Source organism: Chelonia mydas, chromosome 7 (genome assembly GCF_015237465.2).
Source record: "Chelonia mydas isolate rCheMyd1 chromosome 7, rCheMyd1.pri.v2, whole genome shotgun sequence".
NCBI classification, from domain to species: Eukaryota; Metazoa; Chordata; order Testudines; family Cheloniidae; genus Chelonia; species Chelonia mydas.
In genome coordinates this window covers 79,189,064-79,214,353 of record NC_057853.1, presented here as the reverse complement: position 1 = coordinate 79,214,353, position 25,290 = coordinate 79,189,064, and the positions used below count along the sequence as shown (strand labels likewise).

Below are 25,290 nucleotides of genomic sequence, written 5' to 3'. Positions count from 1 at the left end.
AGTTTGGTGGTGGCAGTAGAAGTCCAGGGGCAAAGGGTAAAATAGTTTGTACCTTGGGGAAGTTTTAACCTAAGCTGGTAAAAGTAAGCTTAGGAGGTTTTCATGCAGGTCCCCACATCTGTACCCTAGAGTTCAGAGTGGGAAAGGAACCTTGACAAAAGGTCTTATTTGATCTTCATATAACTAAGAGTTTGAATTAAATGTGAGCTCAGAAAAATTGAGGCTACACTGTAGTTGTCTCCCTTATTTTTTAACTATGTGCTGCTTCCTAGGTGTCTAATCAAGAACAGGCTTCTCAGCCATTTCTTAGCTGACATAACAGAACTGAGTGGTTAAGTCAGGTATGATTATAGATTATCAATTCATACCTCGAACCTATTTATGTGGAGCCTCAGATATGTAAGTAAAATTAGGGAATGTCTAAAAAGATGTGATTAAGGTTATTTCTTTTATTTCTTATTGGCTTGTGGACTCCTATATGCTAACCCCAGATGCTTTTGTTTGCTTGTAACCTTTAAGCTGAACCCCCAAGAAAGCTATTTTGGGTGCTTGATTTTTGGAATTGCTCTTTTAAAATCTAAGAAAAGCCTAAGTTCCAGATGTATTTATTTTCTTTTTGTTTTTAATAAAATTTACCTCTTTTAGGAACAGGGTTGGATTTTTGGTGTCCTAAGAGCTTTGTGAATATGCTGTTTAATTAGCTGGTGGCAACAGCCAATTTCCTTTATTTTTTTTCTCAGCACTTCCCCAGACGGTGTGTGTGTGAAAGGGCTTAAGGGTACCCCACAGGGAGGAATTCCAAAGTGCTCCTTCTTGGGTCCAAGGGGGTGGCAGTGGTTTTTTTTGCATTTGGCTGATGGCAGCCTTTACCAAGCCAAGGTCAGAGAAAAGCTGTAACCTTGGGAGTTTAATACAAACCTGGAGTGGCAAGTATTAATTTTTAGAATCCTTGCAGGCCCCACTTTCTGCACTCAGAGTGACAGAGTAGGGATTCAGCCTTGACAATTACTAATTATAATTGGTTTTGTAAGGTGTGTAGTAAATACTTTAAAGAACAGAAATGTTATAATGTGTATAATGAACCAGCCACTGGGGGAGTGGGCAGATAGTCAAACAAGGAATTCCCCTTTCACATTTTGTATAATCTATGTCCATTGAATGTATTCTCTGGTACACAGTGTACTGAAAAAACATGATACTTTTTTTAAGAGTTCCAAGTGTCTTTCAAACTTGTATCAGTTTACGGTATCAGTAATATTATTTTAATAACTAATCCAGGTATATCTGTCAGATGAAAAACCTACACTGAGATCAGTGTAATCCATTTGCTGGTTTATGGTCCCAAAGTCCCTCAAAATGTACATCTCAAATCCAAATGATGTCCCCAAGTCCTGGGCTTTGCATCTGGATCTTTGAATTAGCTGGAAGATGTGTAAAGTCATATGTAGGCAGACAGTTCCTGGGGGTCTGAACATTTGACAAAGCTCAAGTGGATTGTTTATTCCAGCAAGCCCTGTACTTATACACACTGTATACTACATTGCACACATGCAATGTTCTCCTGGTATGCTAGTTTGAGATATTAGTATCTGTTGCATAGGATTCCACGCACTCCTCCTTGCTTTTAGTCATATTATCACCCCTTTCCAGGCTCTTTGAACAAAATTAAAGATCTTAGCAGGAATTGCTGACAGTTTTATAAGGACTGGACAATTTAAACAAAATAAAATAGCTGGTAATGGCTGATTATTTAAATACTGTGAAACTTAAACATTAAGGAGATTCACATAAAATACTTGATATGACAGACTTAGTTCTTGGAATTTACCACATAAGCAACATTTTTTATTCATACCTAATGGTATAATTTCATAAAATTCTCCAGAGTTAAGTAATTACAATTACATTAGCACTTGCAGTGAATAAGCTCTACATAATTATTTATAGTCTTAAAAGGAAAAATCACTGCAGAAAAAAGGAATGGAACCTTAACAGAATACTAATATCCTATGCAGTTTTGAAAGCAAGAAATGGGCATCAGAGTTGTGGTATGTAACAGCTTGTAATCATAATAAAATAGTGTTTACACATTTCAAAGCAGAAAGTGATATAGTAGTAAGAGGAGGCACTAATTAAATAGCTTGGTAAGCAGTGCTGTGCTAAGCATATCAGTTTTGACATGCAGGGGTTCAAGCAAATATTTTCCTCCCCTGGTTTATGCAGGTTTGCATCATTTTAGTTTTGCTTTGAATTTGTTGCGGATTAGCCAAAAACTTAAAACAAAATGCATAGCCAAATCCACCAAAACTTGCCGGCTTTGTCTTGCTTCCAAAATAAAAACTACAAATTACCCTACTCAGGTTCACTCAGAACTCAGACCACATTTGTCAAAATGCTTATGAAACTCAACCTAGTAGCATTGCTTCTAGGTTGGAAATTAATTAGGAGAATTTTTCTGGTTTGAGTTTAGAGTTCAGCTGTCATGAGAAAGATAAGTGAATTTTGAATAGAGGCTTAGAGGTTCTGACAAAAGTGTTTCTCACAAGAAGTGAATTCCTAGCATTTAGTGGCTCTATGTAGGGTACATATAGCCTGTTTTTGAAAAAAGCGAATCTATCCCTCTTACATCTTTGGGTGCTGCTGGCTCCCAGCTAATGTAGTTAGAGCTCTGAGACTTTCCATCCCCATGCATAATTCACTGTATATTGTGAGAGTTCTGCAGAGCAAGCCTTGATCAAGCAGCATTGCACATGTTAATGTAAGCCACTTGTGGTAGGATGCCTTCCTATGTGTTAGAGCAAAATTATGTCCAGAAATTGTTTATGGGAGAAACTTGTCCTCAGCTGTGTGTGCATGGGAAAATTTCTTTCCTCTTTTTTAGTCATCAAAGCAGTTCTTTTGCATCCTTTTTAAAAAAATGTTGTCTTCCCTCCCCTCTTCCGACTCCTTTTCCTTTAGCCTTGTTTTTTTTTTTTAAAGTAATAGGTCTGCAATACAGCAGCCTCAGTGAAAATGTTTAGCTAGTTTGAGTGCATGTCTTCCAAAGAGGCAGTGGTTTTTATTAATACCCTTTTATCAAAAAATCAATTGATGATTCAGTGAGTTTAGGACAAGTTGGGAATTATTTATTATATACTGATTCTAGCATCATAACTACTCAGTCTGTCCATCACATGCATATCTCCCACAATTCCTGTGCTTCTGATCAAATGGTCCCCGATAAATTCTGACGATCTATAAATTTCAGATTGTCTCTTTAATCAGCAGCACAGGAACCTGTGGAGTGTAACGGAACCAAAACAAAAAGGCACATTTAGAGATGATAAAAATCCTGAAATGCTCATCCGGTCTGATAAATCTGAACTGAGAAAAACAAATACCAGCTCAACCTTTATTCCTCAGAGGAAAATATTACTAAAGCACAGAGTTACCAAACAAACAAAATAAAGACCAGTTCAACCAATCAAGAACCGCATATTGCTAAAAGATATCAAGCACCATGAGGTTGAGGCTATTATTAATGTTGCCCTACACTTCCATTTTAGGACCCTATATTCAGTTGCTCATAAATTTTTAAAGCTTTAACCATTTGAGCTGATATTTTCCATGCCAGGTGTTTACCTCAGTCTGATTATTTTGGGGGAAATTTCAGCCAAAATGGCTCAGCCATTTCCTAAAACAATACTAGGGAACAAATCTTTATATTTCAATGTTAAAAAAAAATTCTGCTGACCTTTTCTTTGGAAAGCTCTAGAGTCGCTATACTTTGGAAGAGAGACTTGAAATTTGGCAGGGGGTGGAATTTGTGTCAGATATTTGCATTTCGTCATCTCTGTGAAAATATGCCCAAATTTGGCTACGTTACAACCCTTTGAATATCCACAGTTGGCATGTGCTCACTCAGTGAGACTTCTTAGTGCTTAATAGCTAAAATCTCCAAAGATTTCATCCTCACTGAGCATGCTCGAGCCTCTCACAGCTCACAGTGCTGATTAGACTATCCAGGAGCCATTCTCAGAGATCAAGTGAGCATACTCCCTCCAGCCCAGGGCTAAAGCTGGACTTTCCTGGTAATGGCTGTCCCGCTGGTAACCAGGCAGCCTGGAGGAGAAAGCTGTTTGATTCAAATGCAGGAGGGTGAAGAATCAAAGAAGGGGTGGGGGGAATAGTTTGGGAGCTCAGAACAGGAGCTGGTGAAGGAGTTTGGCACTGGCTGGGCAAGGAGTCTGGGCCTTGAAACCACTGGGATGGGGAAAGGATGTGGAAGGGTGGGAGACAAGTCTAATAAGGAGGTAGGGGACAGAGGAAGAACTGGGACTGACTGGGCAAAGAAAGTGGGACAAAGAGGCAGTGGAAGTGAGGCCACAGAGACTGCATAAGGAACCTGTGGTGGGGTAGAGACTGGATTGTGACAGGGACAGGTGGGAGGGGACGTGGAAGAAGGGATCAAGCTTGGAGGGAAAAGGCAAAACAGTACATGCTTACTACAAGCACGCTCCCTTCCAAAGCCTGTAATGGAACCCAAGATCCCTGAATCTCCCCATTTCTCTGCTTTCAGCAAATATCTGTGAAACCCCCCTAGTAAAATGTACCATCCCATTCTTGGTGCTAGTCCACATAGCAGAAGTAGGTTGTTATTCTTGATCAGTTATTCAATTAGCTCAAGTGGCAGAGGTCTTTGTGGTAGATTGACAGGTTCCAACCATGCTGATGAACCACGTGGGTGTCAATATAATGCTCCATGATGGAATTTGATTTTCCAGTTTGCTTTTTTTTTTAAATGTAGGAAATTACAAACAAAACTTTGTTAAAATAGCATTATCAAGGTCGCAAAGTTAAAGTATACAAAAGTTAGGAAATGCCAGAATGAAGGTTGGCTTTGCCTTGTATCTATGCAGTATGATGCAGTCTTGAATTACATGGTCACAGACTTGCATGCTATTTTTTTCTACAGAACCCATGCCTTGTTCAGTGCACAGGGTGAATGGTGCTCACTTACTGAGCAGCTAGTCAGTATTTTTCCTTATTGTTTATTTGTGGCTCATACCTTATTTACTCTATATTACATTACTCTGAAGACCGAACTATTAATTTCCTCATGGGCTTTTCTCTGGTGCTCTTCAGTACAGTTTGACCATGTGTTACAAATTTAATTAATTTATTTTAACTCTGAGATGAATGGAGTTTTAATATCCCCATGTCACAGATGCCAAACTGAGGCTGCAAGAGATAATGTCAAAAGTATCCACTAATTTTGGGTGCCCAGTTTGGGACACCTAGAATTTTTCAGAGTATGTGATGTTACACTCCATATTCTTCATGGAAATACGGCTATGATATGGATATGACGTAACTGAGATGTACTTTATGCAAGATGGCTCATGTAAGATATCATTGCAAAGGTTATGATTTACTGAATGTGATTATCCAATTTGAATGCATGTATTATTTCTGTATCTAAAGTTAGGAATATGGACTATGCAACAATTACAACCGGATGGGTGTTAGGAAGACAGCCACCAGACAATAGGCCATTAGATTTGATGGGCCATTAGGAAGGAACAAGAAGACTGGGAAGATATTAATCTCTCTTTCTCCTGGGATGTAACGGGGACACTACTAAGCCAGGTGGTCTTGTCACCAGATACTAAACATTATCTTGGGCTTCTTGTAACTTTCCATTAAAAGGGGAGGGGCATTCAAGTTTGGAAAACAAAGGATTCCCGCCTCATGTAAACCTTATTTAAGGATGGGGAGGAAGGCAAATGGGACTGTACTCCATGGCCCGTCTGCCCAAGAAGAAAGACTGTAAAAGACACCTGAAGGCAGGCAAGGGGAGAGTCCAGGATGAGATGGATCCAGACTGAGAAGAAATATAACTGGAACTCTAAGCTATAGAAACTTTGCAACCTGCCTAAAACAACATTTAGGTTAAGAAATTACATTTTGTAACCTGTTTCTTAAATATATTGAGCTTAGCTTATGTATTTTGTTTTATTTGCTCAGTATCTGCTTTGTTCTATTTGTAATCTCTTACATTCACTTAACATTCAACTTTTGTAATTAATAAACTTATTTCTTGTTTATAATATAGCCAAGTTTGTGCAATTCATAACTGGGGGGGGGGGGAATTAAGAGGCTGTGCATACCTTCCTCCACATTGAGCGAGGAGGCAGATTTCATAATATACCTTTGGGTCTGCACTCCAAGGGAGGTGGACACCTGAGTGCTGGGGCAAATCCCTTAAGCTGAGTCTTTCCAGAGCTGATCTCAGTATCTGTGTTGTTCTCCAGTTGGGTGTGGCCCTGCCGGTGTGTGTGCTGGAGGAGGCTTAATAGCCTGGCTCAGCAAGACAGGTAAAAAGGGTGCCCAGGCTGGCGGTACAGGCAGGCTCAGTGGTATCTCAGCACATCAGGGGGGTAGCCTGTCACATATATGGCCTTATATTGCACATTAGATGTTCAAAGCACACCTTCTATTGTCTTCAGTTGCAGTTGTGAGTGCTCAGCACTTCTGAAAATCAGATCCTAGGGCCTCACATTGGGCATCCAGAACTAAGGAATGCACAATTAGTGACCACCTGTGAAATATTTGGTTTCAGTGACTTGCCTATCATCAGACAAATGCGTTTTCAATTATTTTAAATGAAATTTTGTCAAAATAGATTTCCATGGAAAGTTTTGATGTGTATTAACTGGCATTTTCAGATGGAAGTGTTCTGTTGAAAAGTTGTTGACTAGCTCTGACTGAGTGCCATGAGAACAGTATTAAGGGGCAGTGTCCAGATTAGGGACAGAATCCTGTGATGTTGATGAGGGCTCTCAAAAAATACTGTCCCACTTCGTTTGAGGAATCCAAGTCAGAAGCAATCCAGCAACAGCAGACTGAGCTACTAGTAGCACTAATGCAGTGCTTAGTGACTGTGCCTAATTAAGGAGTTAAGTAAGTTGTCAGGGAAGAATAAAGATAATCACTTTGTCAGTTCTTCCTTTTTTGTATCCAGCCATATGAGCAAACCAGTACTCAATACACATTCCATTCAAGATCATCACACAGCACTACCTTTTCTACCTACAAATTTTGTAGCCATGTCCGCTTCCCTTTCTTGGGCAATATAGACTGTAATAATAATGGATTTTGAAATGTGCCTTACACAAAGGGCTCAGGTGCCCCTGATTCTTGTGGGGGTGTTTTTTGGATAGAGTGTAGGGGTTGACCAACACATCTTTAATTTATGTTGGTTCATATTATTCCAGAGTTATTTTTCATCTAGTTTGAGTAGTTGTTAATAACAAATTTACATAATTCTGGTAAAGTTCCAGTTATAGTATATAGCTACAAATTACCAATAAACATAAAAAGCCAGTTAGTAAATAAATGACATTTATTTGAATTTTAGCTCTTTTTGCATGGAATAATTGAGAGAAGGGTGCTAATCCATTTCTACAAACACACATACCCATACACAAACACTTTATTTTGGGTTCACATTTCTCTTATTTTGCTTCTTGCAACTGGAAGGATAGATTTTTCCTCTACTTGATTAGTCACTGTGAATCACTCTTCTGTTTACTATAGTACCTACAGTATGATAGACATTGAATGCCCATATTGCTTCCCTTGATACGTTGGATCCCCTCGGAAAAGTTGCTTTTGGTTTAAAAAACTGTTTGTTTGAACTATTCCTTGTGGAGCTTCTAAATGCTCAAAGTAAGATTTATGACTGAGGTTTTCAAAGCAGTCTAAAGGATTTAGAGAAACTTTTAGTGTTCCTTTGAAAACATCAACCTATATTCCCAACATGAACATTTTATCCTATATTGACAGAAATATCATTCACTTTTAATATTTGTTTTTACAAATAATGCTGCTAAATATTTTTTGAAAAATTTAACAAATGAGCTGAAAACTTGACAAACACTCACTGGAAACTGTAAGTGTCAATTTTATAAAAGCAAAGTAAATATGTAGGGTGAACTTAAGAAAATGTTGCTAATTTTATTGAAAAATTGGGATCAAAATGAGATGTTTTATATTACTTTACTACGTGGTAGACTTGTGTCCCCCCCCCCCCCCCCCCGTCTTCTTTGAGAACTGTTTATTTTTTATTCTTCTACTCAGTTCAGTGTGTGTGTTCCACACATTAAAGATAAATGAAAAGAGAACCACCCAGCTGAGCTAACCAGAAGCTCATCTGGCTAATATTGAAATCAGTCAGGCTCTCAAAGCCATATGATGGAGTTCCTTTTGAATGACTTTTTGCCATGAAGGTAGAGAAATTGATTGGATAATAGGTTTCTACTTGGGAACTAAACATTTGCTCAGATGTAATTCCTCTAACCTTGTGAATGGTAACGGGACATTTATAAACTCAGTTTTTCCATGAAAAAGTTTCTAAATGTGACATCCAACAAGCAGTCACTTGTAAAATTCCTCTGTGAATATGTGGCTCAAAATCCACCTGAGGGTGTCAGAGCACTCCCTTCACAAACACTCCTCCTTATGGGAGGCTTTTCCAATTGTGAAATAGCAAAGTCCATCACTAGTAGAGATGTTGAAGAAGCCCAAGACTTATACAGCACTCATGCTGTATGTGCCACTATGACTTTTGGGTCTCTTGGTGTCAAAGGAATCATAGTAATTAGGTTATCTGATACAGATGTTTTGGTCCTTGCTGTTAATTTCTTTCCGAAAACGGAACACAAAGATAACATGTGGATTGAAACTGGCATCATTACTAGCACAACTGACAAGTGTTGCTTCACACCTGGGCATGCAATCTGTGACACACTCCTGATTTCCGCAACATACTTCCTGCAGTACATTCATTAAGAGTATGTGAGTCTGTGTGAACCCTGTTGGTATTGGGGGGAAAAAATCTGTCAAAGCAAAGGGACCTTATGACTTCAGAGATCTTGCCAATTTGGGAGAGAGTGGTGGAAAAGCCACAATTTCTGCAGCAAAGAAATTAGTGGCAGGGCTGTATGACCATAACAAAAAAAGAAAAGGAGACCCACAGAAACCTGAATTATTTGTGTCTCAATCTAGCTATCAAAAGGACAAGTCACTGGCCAAACTCCCATCATGCAAGGACAATTGTTGAAGAGCATGTCAAAAGAGCATCTTACCAAACAAAAGATTTGGATGTCTTCACATATAGGCAAACTAGGTATTGGAGCATCTTACCAAACAAAAGATTTAGATGTCTTCACATATAGGCAAACAAGGTATTAGTGGTGGGCATCTGTCCTCTTTATTCTTCCCTGCCCCTGGAACGATACATGCCACAGCTTTACATCATCTCTTCATTTCCCAGCAGTGAGTATGTAGTCTCTGGACTATAATATTTTTAGTGCACACAGGAAAAGACTCTGGATTGCTATTTCTGCTGCATTTACTATACTTCCTTCACTGATACCTTTCAGCAGCTCCCAAGCTCATAGCTTAGAAATAGAGCCAAGTTTGGCCATGAAGAAACTTCATGACTGCAAAAAGATCATTAACTCTTGCAGCTTTTTAGGAGAAGTAAATGAAAGTGAGGAAACAGCAGCTTAACTAAGACAAGTGAAACGTGCAATGCTGCTAGAACAGGACCATGACTGAAACACACAAAAGTGAATCAGACAGACCTAGGGGGAAAAAGCTAAGTTTGTCCTGCCACCGCTCATCCAGCTGTGAAAAACACAAATTGTTGAGAGGAATACAAATTGTGAGCCTCAACTTTGGGTTTTCTGACTTTTACAAGTCTTTATCACTACTATAATATGCTAGATTCTAACCTTTGCCTTTTTGTTAATTTCTTCATTGGAAAATGTCCCATTTAGAGAGTCATATATATATATTATCAATCAACAGTTTTTCATAAGTGCTATGTTTTTGAAAAGCTTATTGCAGTATATTGATACACCAGTCTTAACACTATTCTCTTTGGTCAAGATGCCCTTCACTTTCCCGCTCATGGTGTGACCACATTATACTGGGTTCTGTGCAGCATCCTTTTAGATTTTCAAATAGATGCCTTTTAATTTGCTTGGTAAGGAATCTCTCAGCAGGCCCAAATTCCTCTATATACTTGTGACTCAGCTACAGATGCTGTCAGGCAAGTGTTTCTCTTGCTTATAAGATCTCCATTACTTGGATGAAGTTCCATAGAGAGTGCCAGAGCTTTGTCATTATATTTCCTGGGCAGGATTACACCAGTTCTGTGTTGACTGATTACACCAGTTCTGTGTTGACTACTTACAGCAGTTAAAATACATTCAGTAAAGGTTTCCTCTCCCCAAGTGCCCCCTCCCCCTCACTAGCGTATTTGGGGGGAATAGGGTGGAATTTTGTCTCCCATTTTATGCACAATTTTATTCTTGGAACATTAGTAATTTTCATTTTCTTAAATGTTTTCCCTCAATCAGGGCCAACTAAACCTAATGGAACAGTTGGTTGCTTAAAGAGCAAATTGTTTGGTAACAAGACAGCGAGGATACAGCTCCTTATATTAAAAGGCTTTCTTACTGCTCCTGACAGTCCATCTTTTCAATTGCTCTTTGTCCTGCCATTTCAGACAGAATGTGTATTAACAGAAAACAACAACAACCACCTTCCAGTGTTAACCCTATTTCATCCAAATCACTGAAGGTTCTCTTTTTAAGTATGGTGCTAATGTTAGGACTACATTGAACTGAGTAATAACCAACTTCATGTGTTTCAGGGGAAAGCTGTTTTTATGGCTACTTTTTACCCAAAGAGAACAGAGCATTTCTATTTGAATCTCAAGAGAGGTGTGGGTGTGGGGTAGAGAAAGACACTTAGCAGAACCTGTTCTCCGTTGCAGAGGTAGTGCAATGTACTGCTGTAAAGGGAGCCACATTTAGACCCAGAGGTGAGCCCCAGAATAACCGGCTAAAGGTGCCTCTAAAAAGTAGCCCCTGAAGGCCCTGGGAGGGGAGGTAGTTCTGGAGGCAGGCAAGCGGGGCTGGCTGTGTGGTGTGTCTTGTTTTCGGCTGGAGGTGTGGGAGTGGGGGCATCAAAAATGTTTTGCACTTTGGTTGGCAAAATGGCAAAAGCCACTTCTGGTGCCATTGCCCTCTAGTGAATGTCCTGGCTGTCTCAAAGACTGATACTGTTGGCCTCTGGCCTCCTTTTTTCTTAGACTGGAGACTGGGTTGAAGAGGAAGGAAAAATAGACTACCAATGGAGCTGAGAGAGACTAACACTAATGTTACACAATTTCTTTACGTTTTGCTAATATTACTTTGTCATCTGTTGTTTGAAGATATGTTCAAAACAGCTAGGATACTTACCCTTGACAATTAACTGCCAAAGTGAAACAGTAGCTACTTTTTAGAAAACTTTTAATATAAACCACTATTAACTTTCTGAATGTAGAAGTCAGTGTTACAGAAACTTATGAGGCAAGCAAATGGGCTCCTCTCTCATACAAATAATAATAATACCATTATCATCATATCATAGCATTTTGATTTCAACTCACATAAACAAGTAAATGCGGCTCACACAGGGTTTAACTCTGCTCCTTTGTGCTTAGACATTGCATAATCTATGCTTATAACTAATAGTTTAGAAATAATGATTATAAATCTAATGTGCAGCCATACTAAGATACATCATGACCCAAATCAGACAATAGCCAACTGTGATGCCCCGTTTTCAGTATATCACTACCATGTAATGTAAGCCTGAGTTTTGATGGAGGTGTGTTCATGTTAGAAAAGGAACACTACCACCTTTAACAGAGTATCTGTACAGTAATCCCAATATGATGGGGCGGGGGCAGAGGAGGGGAGTTTGATGCCTTATCATAAAACATTAGATCTCCATTTTCTGGGCTTGGGTGTTTTTGGATTCACCCAGTTATTAACACTATATATAGTCTTTTTAGTAGATGCTTGAGAAGGATCCAGTGGTGAGTCTTTGGTAACAACTCTTGTCTTGGTCATCAGCAGGGTTTGAATCAGGCCCCTACACACACACACAGACACACACAGACACACACACCTGTTTTAATTCACACCTTTTGTTTTGGTGCATGTGTGTGTACATTTTAAAATAAATATCCTATTTTGATTTTGTTTAAGTCAGTGAAAAATGAACAGGGGGTTGCAATTCCTTTCCAGGAAACAGGGAGTTAACACCCTTCTTAGACTTCACTTTGAAAACAAGGATTTAACTTTTTTTTTGTTAAGCAGCAAGACATAATATACATCCTTTAACCCTAATACTGAATTTTTATTAACAGTGATCTTGTTTGCATTGTGGAATGTAGTTTGTTTGAACTTGATAGTCTTTAGTTAATTTTTACATGTCCTTGTAATTGTCAATGTCTTGTAGTAATTGGAGAAAACTGAGAATACTCTGGCTGCTAAAGTAGTAGCTCTAAATTCACTTGAATGGTTAAGTAGAGACTGTAGCTTAGTGGTGGGCAACCTGCAGCCCATAAAGGTAATCCATTGGCGGGCTGCCAGACAATTTGTTTACATTTGCACGGCTGGCTGCAGCTCCCACTGGCTGCGGTTTGCTGTTCCCGGCCAATGGGAGCAGTGGGAAGAGGTGTGGGCCGCAGGGATGTTCTGGCCACCGCTGATTCCTGCAGCTCCCATTGGCTGGGAATGGCAAAACGCGGCCACTGGAAGCTGCAAGCGGCTGTGCAAATGTAAATAAACTGTTTGGTGGCCCGCCAGCGGATTACCCTTACGGGCTGCATGCGGCCCATGGGCCGCAGGTTGCCCACCACTGCTGTAGATTAATGCAGTGGCTCTGAAACTAGGCATCATATCTCATCCATGGCAGGACTGACCTTTTAAATACTTGGATTTCTATAGGTGTAGTGATTTGTGTCAGATAATCCTTTAAATGATGAGCATTATGCATCAATCTTGAGCACCAGTTTGTCATACTCTTATGCTGAGTAGTACCTTGCTCCTTGAATAATCCAGTGGATTTCAACTTGGCATCACAATCTGGCTCTATGTAAACACAGGCTAAGTCATTTCTTAGAAATCAAAACTTACTCAAGTGTCACAGCATACTGTACTATATCCAAACTGCATATCTGAAAATTGGAATGGCCTTGTTGAAATCTGCCACTTCTGTATTGCAGCAATGCTTAATATATAGAAAAGGTAAATACGTTATCATATTAAAACAGTGTATGCATAAGACTGAGCATCTCTTTGCTATAATGGAAAAAATTAGGTACATAATCAGAATTTACACTAACCTAATTTCTAACATGTGGTACTCTGCTATACATCTTCTGTCTATGCTTGTAATTTTCAACTAGTTATATTTCACTTGGTTGCAGTGTAGGTATAATATTAAATCCACTAACCCTACAGTTTAGGGGTTCATAACAATCTGACTATGAAGCATTTGTTAACTAGTTCCTATCATATGTTAGAATTGTAAACACCATTTAAAAGGATAAAAAGAACATCTGATGTAATAAGATAATAAAAAGAACATCTGATGTTGCTACTTTTCAGGAAGATCACTGAGTAAAGGAGAACAGGGCATTACCTCCCTAACCAGCTGGTAATAGCAGTTCTTTATCATTTAGAAATGCTAGGGCACTAGGGCACTAGGAAAGTCTAGTGATAGGATGCTTTGAGTTGTCAACATTCAGGACTTAAGTATGCTGGAAAAGGTGAGAGGTGTCTTCAAAAAAGAGAAACTTTTATAAAGACTTGTAGGGTTTTTGTAGCTTGTCAGATGTTCATATTTTTTCATAATTAACTGTGAATTAAGTGCAAGGAAGTACATTAGTGTAACATTATGGCTGATACATTGAACTGAAAGGTCAAATAATTCAAAATTGTGATTCTGTGACAGCAGCTTACCTGAGACACCATCAGGAGCAGCCTCAGACTCAATTTTCCCTCCTTCCTTGTATGTTAATTTGTTTTGGCACTTTGATCAAATCAACAAAAGGTCATCTGCTGACTTATTCATTGTCCCAATGGAAGCCAAAGGCTTCAAACCACACCTTGTTTCTTTTCTTGGCTTACAGAACTCTCTGGAAGGATCTCCAGTCTGAATCCTTCTCCAGCTTAAACGAGAATCCATCTGAACAAAAGTCCAAAAGCCACTGGGACAGGTCTAATCCCTCCTGGTCCAGGGCTTCCAAGAAATCTTACCAAGTAAAACTTGTCCCTCTCTAGGGACTTTCTGCTCTCTGCCTCCTGGTCTCCTCGATGGCTTTTCCCAGGCTTCTTTCCATGAAAACACCTCCGTCTCTTTGCCTAGCTAGTCCTACCAGACTTTGCTATTGCTCTCATGTCTCTCCCTGTTCTGGGACAAGACAGCTGCTTACACCATGGCATCTTGTCCACACACTCCTTGCTGTTCCAGCAGCCAATTCTCAGGGATCCCTCTTCGACTGCAAAGAGAAAAATCTAGCACTTGGAACAGGAATGTGCTGGACCAGGCCCTTAAAGAGCAGGTACACTCTGTTACAGTTTCCCACATAATTGTAATTCTGCCCTTTGTACATGTTAAGCATTTTGTGTTACTGTGTATGGTGTCATCTTTCAGACCATAATATAGATATGCAATATGATAGTTAGTTGCTTTGGGAACCATAATTTCCACTTTTCTGATCTATGCATTTAAGACCAGAATGTTGTATTAACGTATACAATTTCTTCATTTAATTTTGAAAAGGATGCATTTCAGGCTCTAGCCTACAGCTACAGCTGGATGAATGTTGCTCTCTCTGGCACTACAGATGTATACACATTAAATAAATTTGCTTTGACCATACTCAGTACCCTTTTTGGTTTGCTTTCCACATACACTTGAATTCTCAAGCTTTACTGGCATGGAAGTTGGCGAAAAGCAATTTCAAAGCTTCATGCACCAATATTCACAGAAACTGAACTTACTGTTTGTAGAGATGAGCATTCATGTTTGAAATTTGTTTTATATTCTTCCTATCAGGGCTCAAAAACAGTACCACCAATGAAACTAATCAGTTTAGCTCAAGTAGAGTGCAATACACATCTCTGGAGGGGGCCTGCACAAGGCATATGCACCACTTAAGTGCTACTTAAGCACTACTTGGAGGGCTCTGTTTGCATGTCCCCTATGTTCCTCCCTCCCACTGGTCCTTCTCTCTTTCACACTCTGTGTGTGTGTGTGTGTGTGTGTGTGTCTCACACACATACACTGAGTCACACCACATACTTATGAACTGTTCTAAATTAATCTCCGTTTGGATAAAAGTAGTGCTTAGAATCTTGGTGTCACCTTTGCTGTATTCGGTGGGATGGGTTTTAATTTATTATAAAGAGCATAAAGAACCATAATTTGGGATAATAGTGCTCTCTGCTTTGGTTCGTTATATTTATAACACAGTCTCAGAACATAATTTTATTTTATCTTGTATCAGTAAATATTTAGGAATTAAGATTTAAAGTTTTGTTCACTAAAAACCACAAAACTCTGATCCTGAAATTCTTGTTCATTCTGAACTACTGTCAACGTGAAATATTTTGTCATGAATACTATACTTTAGTGTGTTTTCAAAGTAACATTCCATATAATTAGTTATGTTGCAAAGTGATTTATATGACATAAAATTACTGTAAAATAAGTGTGGAAAAAACTGATGAACAACAGAGGGCACTCTAAATAGGTTAAAGGAGCACAAGAAATCAACAGCAGTGGAAATAATTAAAATTCTACAATGTGTAAAAATAAAATAGCAATAGGAAATGTTGGAATCAGCACACAGTGTTTAGTCACTCTGCTAGAAGTTTAGAAATCTGAAATGGGTGGCTGAAGGACAATTTTGTCTGAGTATAGTCTATTAGTATATGCTAACAGCTAACTGGATAAGAAATGTGTAGGAAAAGATTGAATATGAAATAGAACATGTTAGGAAATATAAAAACAAAGCGTTTAACATCTGTACTGCAGATGATGGAATATGATGAAAGTTCAAACATTAGCTGTACATACCTGTTTTATATATTTTTAGTTAGAATGGTTTAATATGGTGTGGTGTTTGGCTAGTTCTCACAGAACCTCTTCAAGAATAGCCTTTGCCTCTGAGTCAAAAAAGATCCCGTTTCCACATTTTGAAAATCCTGCCAATGCCATGTGCTCGAGTGTGTGTATCTATGTATGGAAGTGGTGTGGGGGGGGAGACCTGTTTCCCTTACAGAACAATCAGGCTGAAACACAGTGATTAGAAATGTGTACTGTGTTTCATTTCTGGGAAACTTTACACCTGAAAAACTCAGATTTGTGTCGACAGAATTCATCAAATTCATTTCAATTTCAGTGAATTGTTTCAATTGAAATGAGAATTTTTTTCCAGAAATGTCAAAACAAAACTGCTTTGACATAATGAAATGTCTTGTTTCACATTTTTGGATTAGATTCATACATCAAAACTGGAGGAATAGGTGGTAGTCCACCCCCAAATTACTTTTAGTCCAGTAGTTAGGGCACTCACCTGAGATATAGGAGACCCATGTTTGAATCCCTGCTCTGGAACAGGGACTTGAATTCAGGTTTCCCCCATTCAAGGTCTTTGTCTCTCCTGTTGAACCTGTTCTACTTTGTTTACATACAGGAATAGTCATTTGGCCAGCAACAGAGTGTGAGAGAATGACTCTATAGCCCAGTGGTTAGGGCACTCCAGGGCGGGGGTGGCCAACTTGGGTTCCAGTCCGTTAAATAGTTATACAAAGTAGAACTCCAAAAAGGAGAGACTGATACCACCTCAGAATACCCAAACAGCCTGGTGGTTGAGCACTCACCTGAGAGAGAGAGAGAGAAGTGTTCAAGTCCCTACTCTGAAGCAGGGATTTGATCTTGAGTCTACAATGATAATCACAAATGAGTGTCCTATCCATTAGGCTAAAGGTCATATGGGGGCTATTGCCACCTCAACCACCTCCTCTATGAATGTAACCTTCATTTTCTTTGTTTTTATTAAAACCTGAAATAACAAAAAATGTTTCATTTTACCTATGACAAATCTTTCTGATTATTTCAGTTCAAACATTCTGAAGAGTGTCGGTTTACTTCAGGTTGAATCGAATTTTTTTTTGCGGGGGGGGGACTGCCAATGAACTGAAAAATCAGTTATTGGCTCAGCTTTACCTAATCTTTTGTTCTGGTTGATAACAGGATGACTATGAGCTATCAATGTGATGTGGCTGTGAAAAAGGCTGATGCTGTCCTAGGATGCATCAGGCGAGGTATTTACTGCAGAGACAGGGAAGTGTTAGCACGATTATACAAGGCACTGGTGAGACCTCAGCTGGAATACTGTGTGCAATTCTGCTCTCCCATGTTTAAGAGATGAATTCAAACTGGAACTGGTGTAGAGAAGGGTTACTTGGATGATCTGAGGAATGGAAAATCTACCTTATGAGAGGAGACTCAAACTTGGCTTGTTTAGCCTAACCAAATGAAGGCTGAGTGGAGATGTGATTGGTCTCTATAAATACATCAGAAGGATAAATATCATGGAGGGAGAGGAGTTATTTAGGTTAGTTAAGCTCCAATGTGTACACAAGAACAAATGGATATAAACTGACCATCAACAAGTTAAGGCTTGGAATTAGACAAAGGTTCATAACCATAAGGAGGAGCAAAGTTCTGGAATAGCTTTCCAAGGGGAACAGTGGGGGCAAAAAAACCTAACTGGCTTAAAGACTGAGCTTGATAAACTTATTTAGTTTATATGATGAGACTGCCTATAATGGCATGTAACCGCTCTGTGACTGCTAGCTGCAAATATCTCCAATGGCCAGTGATGGGACACTAGATGGGAAGGACTCTGTTTTATTGCAGAGAATTCTTTCCCAGCTATCTGATTGCTAGATCTTCACCACATGCTCAGGGTCTAACACCATATTTGGGGTTGGGAAGGAATTTTCCCCTGGGTCAAGTTGGCAGAGACCCTGGGGTTTTTTTTGCCTTCCTCTGCAGCATGGGGCTTGGGTCATTTTCAGATTTAGTGTAAATGGTGGATTCTCTGTAACTTGAAGTCTTTAAATCATGATTTGAGGACTTCAGTATCTTAGCCAGAGGTTAGGGCTCTCTTCCAGGAGTTGTGGGTGAGGTTCTGTGGCCAGCAATGTGCAGGAGGTCGGATTAGATTATCATAATGGTCCCTTCTGACCTTAAAGTCTATGATATATCTCAGGGTGCTTCACAAATGCACCATATCAGCCAGAATATTCATATAAGTTGTAGAAATATGCATGTACATACTGTAATACAGAGGGTATTTTCCAATACTTCCAGAGAATTAAGCAGCTATTTAGGTGGTGCTCCTCTACTGAGAAACATTTACTTTGGTTGTGTTCTGTGAGGATTGTGGTGTTGGTTGGCCTATGGCAATGAGTTACATTTGCATCTTAATTCTAAGGAATGGTAAGAGGAAAAACAGCAGAATAAAGACAATGGACTTCAAGAAGGCAGGCTTCAGTGAACTCAGAATTTTTAGGTAAGATCCAGTAGAAAACAAGTATAAGGGGAAAAAGAGTTCTTGAGAGATGGCAGTTTTTTAAAGAGACATCATTAATGGCACAAGAGCGAACTATCCAGATACATGGGAAAGATAGAAAGTATGATAAAAAAATCACCCTGGATTAACAACAGGATCTTAAACAACCTGAAACTTAAAAAAAGGTAATATACAAATTGGAAACCAGGTCAAATAACGACAGATGAACATAAAAAACCCCATAAACATGTAGGGACAAAATTAGAAAGGCCAAGACACAAGATACAACTAGCTAGAAACATAAAAGGTAACAAGAAATTTTTTTATAAAAATGTTTACAAGTAAGATGACGACACAGGCCCATTACTCAATGAGGAGGGAAAGACAATAACTGAAAATGCAGCAATGGCTTTGATGTTAAATGCTTTTTTGTTTCAGTTTTCATCAAAAAGATTAGCAGTGATCAGATGACTAACAATAAACATTAATGTAAATGAGGGTAGGATCTGAGGCTAATACAGAGAAAGAACAAGATAAGAATTATGGAGACAAGTTAGTTGTCTTTAAGTCTGCAGGGCCTGATGAAATACATCCTGGAATACTTAAGGAACTGGATGAAGAGATCTGAGCCATTAGCAATTATCTCTGAGAACTGAGGAAGATGGGAGATATCCCAGAGGACTGGAATAGGGCAAATGTAGTACCTAGCTATAAAAAGGTAATAAAGACAACCCAGGGAATTATAGACCTGTCATCTTAACGTCAGTACCTGGAGAGATAATGGAGCAAATAATCAATCAAATTGTAAGCACTTAGAAACTAATAAGGTGATAAGTAGCAATTAACATGTATTTGTGAAGAATCAAATCATGTCAAACCAACCTAATATCCTTTGTTGACAGGGTAACAAGCCTTGAAGATGTGTGCATGTGGGGGCGAAAAATCAGTAGATGTGATATATCTTAACTTTAGTAAGGCTTTTGATACTGTCTCACATGACCTTCCTTAGTTAATTTATGAGAAATGTAGCCTAGATGAACCTGCAATAAGAGAGTTGGAAAACCACAGTCAGAGAGAAGTCCTCAATGGTGATGGTCCAGCTGGAAGGGCATATCGAGTGGATCCTGCAAAGATCTGTCCTGGGACCAGATTTATTCAATATCTTCATAAATGATTTGGATAATGGCACAGAGTACACTTATGAAGTTTGTGGATGATAGCAAGCTGGGAGGGGTTGCAAACATTTTTTAGGACAGGAGTAGAGTTTGAAATGGTCTGAAATAAATAGGATGAAAATTGATAAGAACAAATGCAAAGTATTACACTGAGGAAGGAATAATCAATGGCCCAAATACAAAAGGGGAAATGATTGCCTAGGAAGGAGTACTGCAGAAAAGGATCTGGGGGTTATAGTGGATTACAAACTAAATATGAGTCACCAATGTAAAAGTGTTGGGGAAAAAAAGGGAACATCATTCCAGGATATGTTAGCAGAAGTGTTGTAAGCAAGCCACAAAGTAATTCTTCCATTCTACTCAGCACTTAATGATAAAGCCTCAACTTGCAGTATTGTGTTCAGTTCTGGGCACCACACTTCAGGAAAGATCTGGACAACTTGGAGAAAGTCCAGAGGAGAGCATGTAAAAGGATTAAAAATCTAGATAATGTAACTTAAAGCAGGATTGAAAAAAAATTGAGCTTGTTTAGTCTTGAGAAGTGAACACTGAGGGGTGGGTATAAGTATGTAAAAGGTTGTTATAAAGAGGAGGGTGATAAATTGTTCTCCTTATCCACTGAGGACAGGACAACAAATAATTGTCTTAAATTGCAGCAAGGAAGATTAAATTAGACATTAAAAAAGAAAAACTTCCTAACTGTAAGGGAGTTAACCCCTGGAACAAATTACTTATGGAGGTTGTGGAATCGCAGTCATTGGCGGTTTTTAAGAACAAGTAGACAAACTCCTGTCAAGAATGGTCTAGATAATACTTAGTCCTGCCTCAGTGATGGGGACTGGATTAGATTTATTTACTGAGGTCTCTTCCAGTCCTACATTTCTGATTCTATGCTTCCAGTACTGGGGTAGAGCTAGTATAGGAACATTATAGAACAGATGAGGCAGCTCACATATAGTACAAGATCTGAATGGTTTGAAGTGATTTTACCCATGGATTTTAGATGTTAGAATATTAGACCCTGGCTCAGACCAGTGAGTGGAAAATGCTTTGGCTGTTCTCAGGCCCCCACCCCCAAGCTACATATGCTGTATGTAAGTGCTTTCCTTCCACGTGGTTTTAGTCAAAAGGAGGAATTTCTTTGTAGCTGTTGGTCTGCAGATTTGTTTTCATTTTTCCAAATCAGTTTGCCCTGTGTTTTTGAAAACACAGTTTGCTAAAATCATAAGTAAGAGGGAAGGCTTTTTTTTATCTTGGACAGCTGGTAATTCAAAAACATTAAATAAGGTAGAATTACAATGTTAGCATCACCATTACGGCTACATAACACACTAGTGGAAAGCACAGACACATAGTGATTCTGAATTGCCTGTGGGCACATGGATGTGTGCAATTTCCACCCATGTGTCTGCGGGACATCTGCACCTAAGTAGGAATTGCCCTCATGAGGACAGGTGATAGCGCTACTCTCACCTTCTGCAGGGGAAAGCCAGCTTTAAACTGCTTCAGACGCTACCTAAGGGATTTGCTGAATCAGCAAATCCTGTGGTGCCTCACGCACAACTCCTCCCCAGTAGGCAATGTCCAATTTGTGGGCCTCACCAGCCAATACCTTTCCTACATCAGAGAGGCTAATTTTTGTTTGGTTGGGCCACTGCTTCCACTCACTAGGCATCTCCATCCACTAACTTACTTTTGTTTTTGACAGTGGAGTTGGGAATGTGTCAAAAGACCATATACCAAAATGCATTTTTTTGCATCATATCACATTACAGCAGCTATTTTCCTCCCTGCTGTAGTTCTGCATGTTGTGTTATCTATGCTGCATCAGGATCAATGTAACCTGCTTTATGATTCTATCCGGAGTTTCTACTAGGATATTAAACACCAGTACTGAATCTTTTAGTTGAAACTGAACTGTTAAAGTCTGTCTCTTGTTTCAGACAGTTTGCTCCAAGGATTGATTGGCTACCCACACATCTCTAGCACGTAACACATTCTAATAGGGCAATTTATAGATAAGTAGTGTGATTTTCTCTAAAATACCTCTATAGGGATTATGCTGACTATAATAGAAAACTTGTGATTCATTTCCAGTTTTTCATATAAAATTATCATTATAGTGATGAATTCTTTTTAACTTGGAAGCAATCTTCATTGGAGAGCAGGCTACAGAAAACTTTGTGATTCGTTACATTGTTAACTCCAAACTACTTTAACAGTCTCACAACTTCCCTAAAATAGTTGATCACATTTGACCAGGGGAATAGAAGTTCCACAGGAGGTTATTTGAAGTAATGAAAGGATATTCATATATTAATGGAAATGTATTTTTGGAGGGGTGGGGAGCAGAACTCCACTATTACTGAGTTGTAGATAAAATTGAGTTTAAAGGGTCCAATAAGCTAGTCTGAAGTTCAAAGAAACCTATGCTTCAATTTTGCCTGCCTGGAGTTATTACATGTTAACACCTATAACTGGATCAAAAGAAAAGTAGAAATAGAGTAGTTCCAGAACCCCAGACTAATTAAATCAATCTTTCTTGCTCCACGATGGAATTTTAAAAAAAACGTATGGTCTTCTTGAAAATATTATCCTTCTGAATCAAAGAATGTATCCTCTAGCCATTCCAAAGTAAGTTTTTTACACACACACACACACACACACACACACACACACACACACACACACACACACACACACACACGCCACCAATCCTGGAGTGAAAGAAAGATTGTCTTCCCTGTCACTTAGCTGTTCCAAGAGATGCTGTCCGGAGATGTGTTAGAAATGTTTCTGTTCCCCTTCTTTATCTATAATGTCAATTTCTTTATAAGAAAAAGCTTTGAAATATAAATAAGTATATGTACTGTTTTTTTATATCTATTGTGTATTTCTCCAATTTGATTTAACATTGTAAAATACAAACTCTGATATATTGCTGAATAGGTTCTGTTACATGTTTTTAAAAGAAAGATGGGCTAAGAGCAGAACGGAACAACCACAAGGTACGGCCATGAATACTTATAGCTGACTTATCTACATTTAAATTAATGCTTTTAATGCTTATCAACTAACTTGATTGAAAATTTGGGGATAGAAAAGTGCAGGTCATGGTTACTTCTAAATGCCATTTTCAGAACTTCTAGCTTCTGAAGGTCTGAATTTGAGGAAATTATTATTAAATTGTGGCAGATATTTAAAAGTATAAACCAGTGGTGAAGATGGATAATGGATATATGAAAAAGGAGAAAAGGAAGGTAATGAGAACTGATCTTTTACAATGCATCCGATGAAGTGAGCTGTAGCTCACGAAAGCTTATGCTCAGATAAATTTGTTAGTCTCTAAGGTGCCACAAGTACTCCTTTTCTTTTTGCGAATACAGACTAACACGGCTGCTACTCTGAAACTAAATATAGAAATAATTGAAAAACCAATACCTTCTTCTGCAATGATATTCCTTTCAAAACCTCATAAATACTATTTAATAGTAACTAGCAAAATAATAATGATAATACCCCATTGAGTAAACCTATTCCAGGGGTGTAATAAGAATATCCCTTTCCCTCCCGTCAAATGTTACTTCAGTCCTAGCACTCAATAACAGTTACCAAGGAATTGACTTTTTTTATGGATGGAGGGGAAAAAAGCATTGTAGTTCTTCTTAAGAATGCCTCTAATATTACTATATGTTCAATAAGATACTAAACTTTCTTAAAAGTTGGCATCTGTTTGAGGTGGTATAATTCTTTAATTCCATTAGACTATACAAAATAAGATAAATGTGTTCTGTCCCCACTTTTGACAGCTTTTTTAAATTGTCTGGTGGTTCGGGTTTAAAAGATTTGTGGGGAAAGGTGACTTTGATGCAGTCTTAAATGCAGTACTTCTTGACACAGTGGAGTACAGCAGCAGTATTAGTATTAACACAATTATGTTGTTAAATGCACCAGAGATGAATTACTTAACACAAATTAAACAAGTTACATTCTTATTTCATAAACTGCATTTATTCTCAGGCATGACTGTCTCTATGATAGAGTTACAGCAATATAGGAAAATAAATATGAATGGAAGAGTACCCAAAACCTTCATAAACAAATGTTTTGCGTTCAAACTAAAATTGATAAAGCTATACTTTAAAAGTCATTCAGGGCAAACAGGTGAGATCCCATATAATTGCTGAGTAAAGTAAATTTATATTTTAATGGTTATTTATTTTGTGGTAGTGCTTCAAAGCCCCAACTGAGATCTAGGCTTCACAGTGTGAGGCACTGTACAGACTCAGAGTAAAAGGCAGTCCTTTTCAAAATGTTCATAGTTCAAGTAGGCAAGGTAGAAGAAGGATGAGCAGGGGGTTGGACTAGATGACCTGCTAAGGTCCCTTCCAACCCTGATATTCTATGATTCTATGAGAGAAACTAGTATTATTACTGTTTTACAGACAACCAATTGTGGCATAGAGAGATCAAGTGTCTTGCTCAAGGTCACACAGGAAGTCTGTGTACAGCTGGGAACTGAGCCCAGAACTCCTAAATCCCAGTCCAGTGCCTTAGATCATTGCTCTATTTTTATGTAAAAAATGGTGGCCAAATAATTTCCAAGTATGAAAACTTATGTAAAGTGTAATGTAAGCAGGTGTGGCCATCCCTCAGTGTCTGCCTCTGAAGGAGGCCACATCTCTTCTCAGTCTGGTCTGCTAGAGTACACTCAAAACAAAGAAAGGGGGCATTAGCGGTACTCAGTGGGCCCCAGCCTTCAAGCAAGGAGGGACTGCAAACAATCTGAGCTCTGGCCAGCGGTCAAGACAGAGCGGTACTAAGTTATAAGCTCAGCCCTCAATCAGGGCAGGACAGTAAACGGTCAAGGCTTTGGCCTGCAGTCAGGCAGAGCTGTAGCCCCAAACACCATCTATGGGGTTCTGGCAGGGGTGACTGAGGAGCACAGACCTCCTGGCCTAAGGAGGGGGACTTCTTCCACCCTATGGGTGGAGTGGCAGTGGTAAAGGGTTGCAGGCCCAGCCAACTCCACCACATGCGAGCCCAGGGCCCTAACAGTGGCAGAGTGGTGTGCCACTGGGTCAGCAGGGAATTCACCCGCAACATGCTGACCATGTTTCTGGTGGCACCACAGCCAGACGGTAGTTTGGCTCTCCTGGGCTGCTTCCTATTCTCCCCCTCAGGTGTACCTGCATCCAGGGGTCATCCTCTATCTCCCTGAGATATACCACCAAGGGTAGTGGTAGCAGCTTCTCAGCATCAGGAGTGGCAGGGCACTCCGGAAGCTTGGGTTGGTCCTTGAGGCAACAGCGGTTCTCCTTGGCATCCCGCTCCAGCAGTGGGGAAGAACAGTCTGTCTCCCTCAACAGCTCCCTCCTAACTCGGGTGACCAGATTACAAGAACAAAATACCACAGACTCACCCCTCCACCAGGGCTGGCTCTAGGTTTTTTGCCACCCCAAGCAAAAAAACAAACAAAAAAAAAGCTGGAGAGCTGCCGAAGAAAAATATCAGGACAAATGGTGTCCCGACTGTACGTCGGTTGGGACGCAGGACAAACAACTAAATATTGGGACAGTTCCGATTTTATCAGGACGTCTGGACACGCTACTCCTAACTGAGCTGCAGGGCTGG

The 25,290-nt window shown here is 39.3% G+C and overlaps 2 protein-coding genes and 1 long non-coding RNA gene across 5 annotated transcripts in view; 1 reads left to right on the top strand and 2 right to left on the bottom strand.

The window, feature by feature from the left end:
• CTNNA3 (catenin alpha 3) overlaps positions 1 to 25,290 on the top strand; it is an 891,674-nt gene that overhangs the window by 296,231 nt on the left and 570,153 nt on the right. The window lies entirely within an intron of this gene.
• The window catches only part of LRRTM3 (leucine rich repeat transmembrane neuronal 3), a 119,382-nt gene that overhangs the window by 26,383 nt on the left and 67,709 nt on the right, over positions 1 to 25,290 (bottom strand).
• On the bottom strand, positions 719 to 24,725 carry LOC122466511. Its single transcript, XR_006292105.1, has 3 exons — positions 24,713 to 24,725; positions 22,582 to 22,584; positions 719 to 948 (listed from the first exon to the last, which is right to left on the bottom strand). It is a non-coding gene; the product is annotated as an uncharacterized LOC122466511 (long non-coding RNA).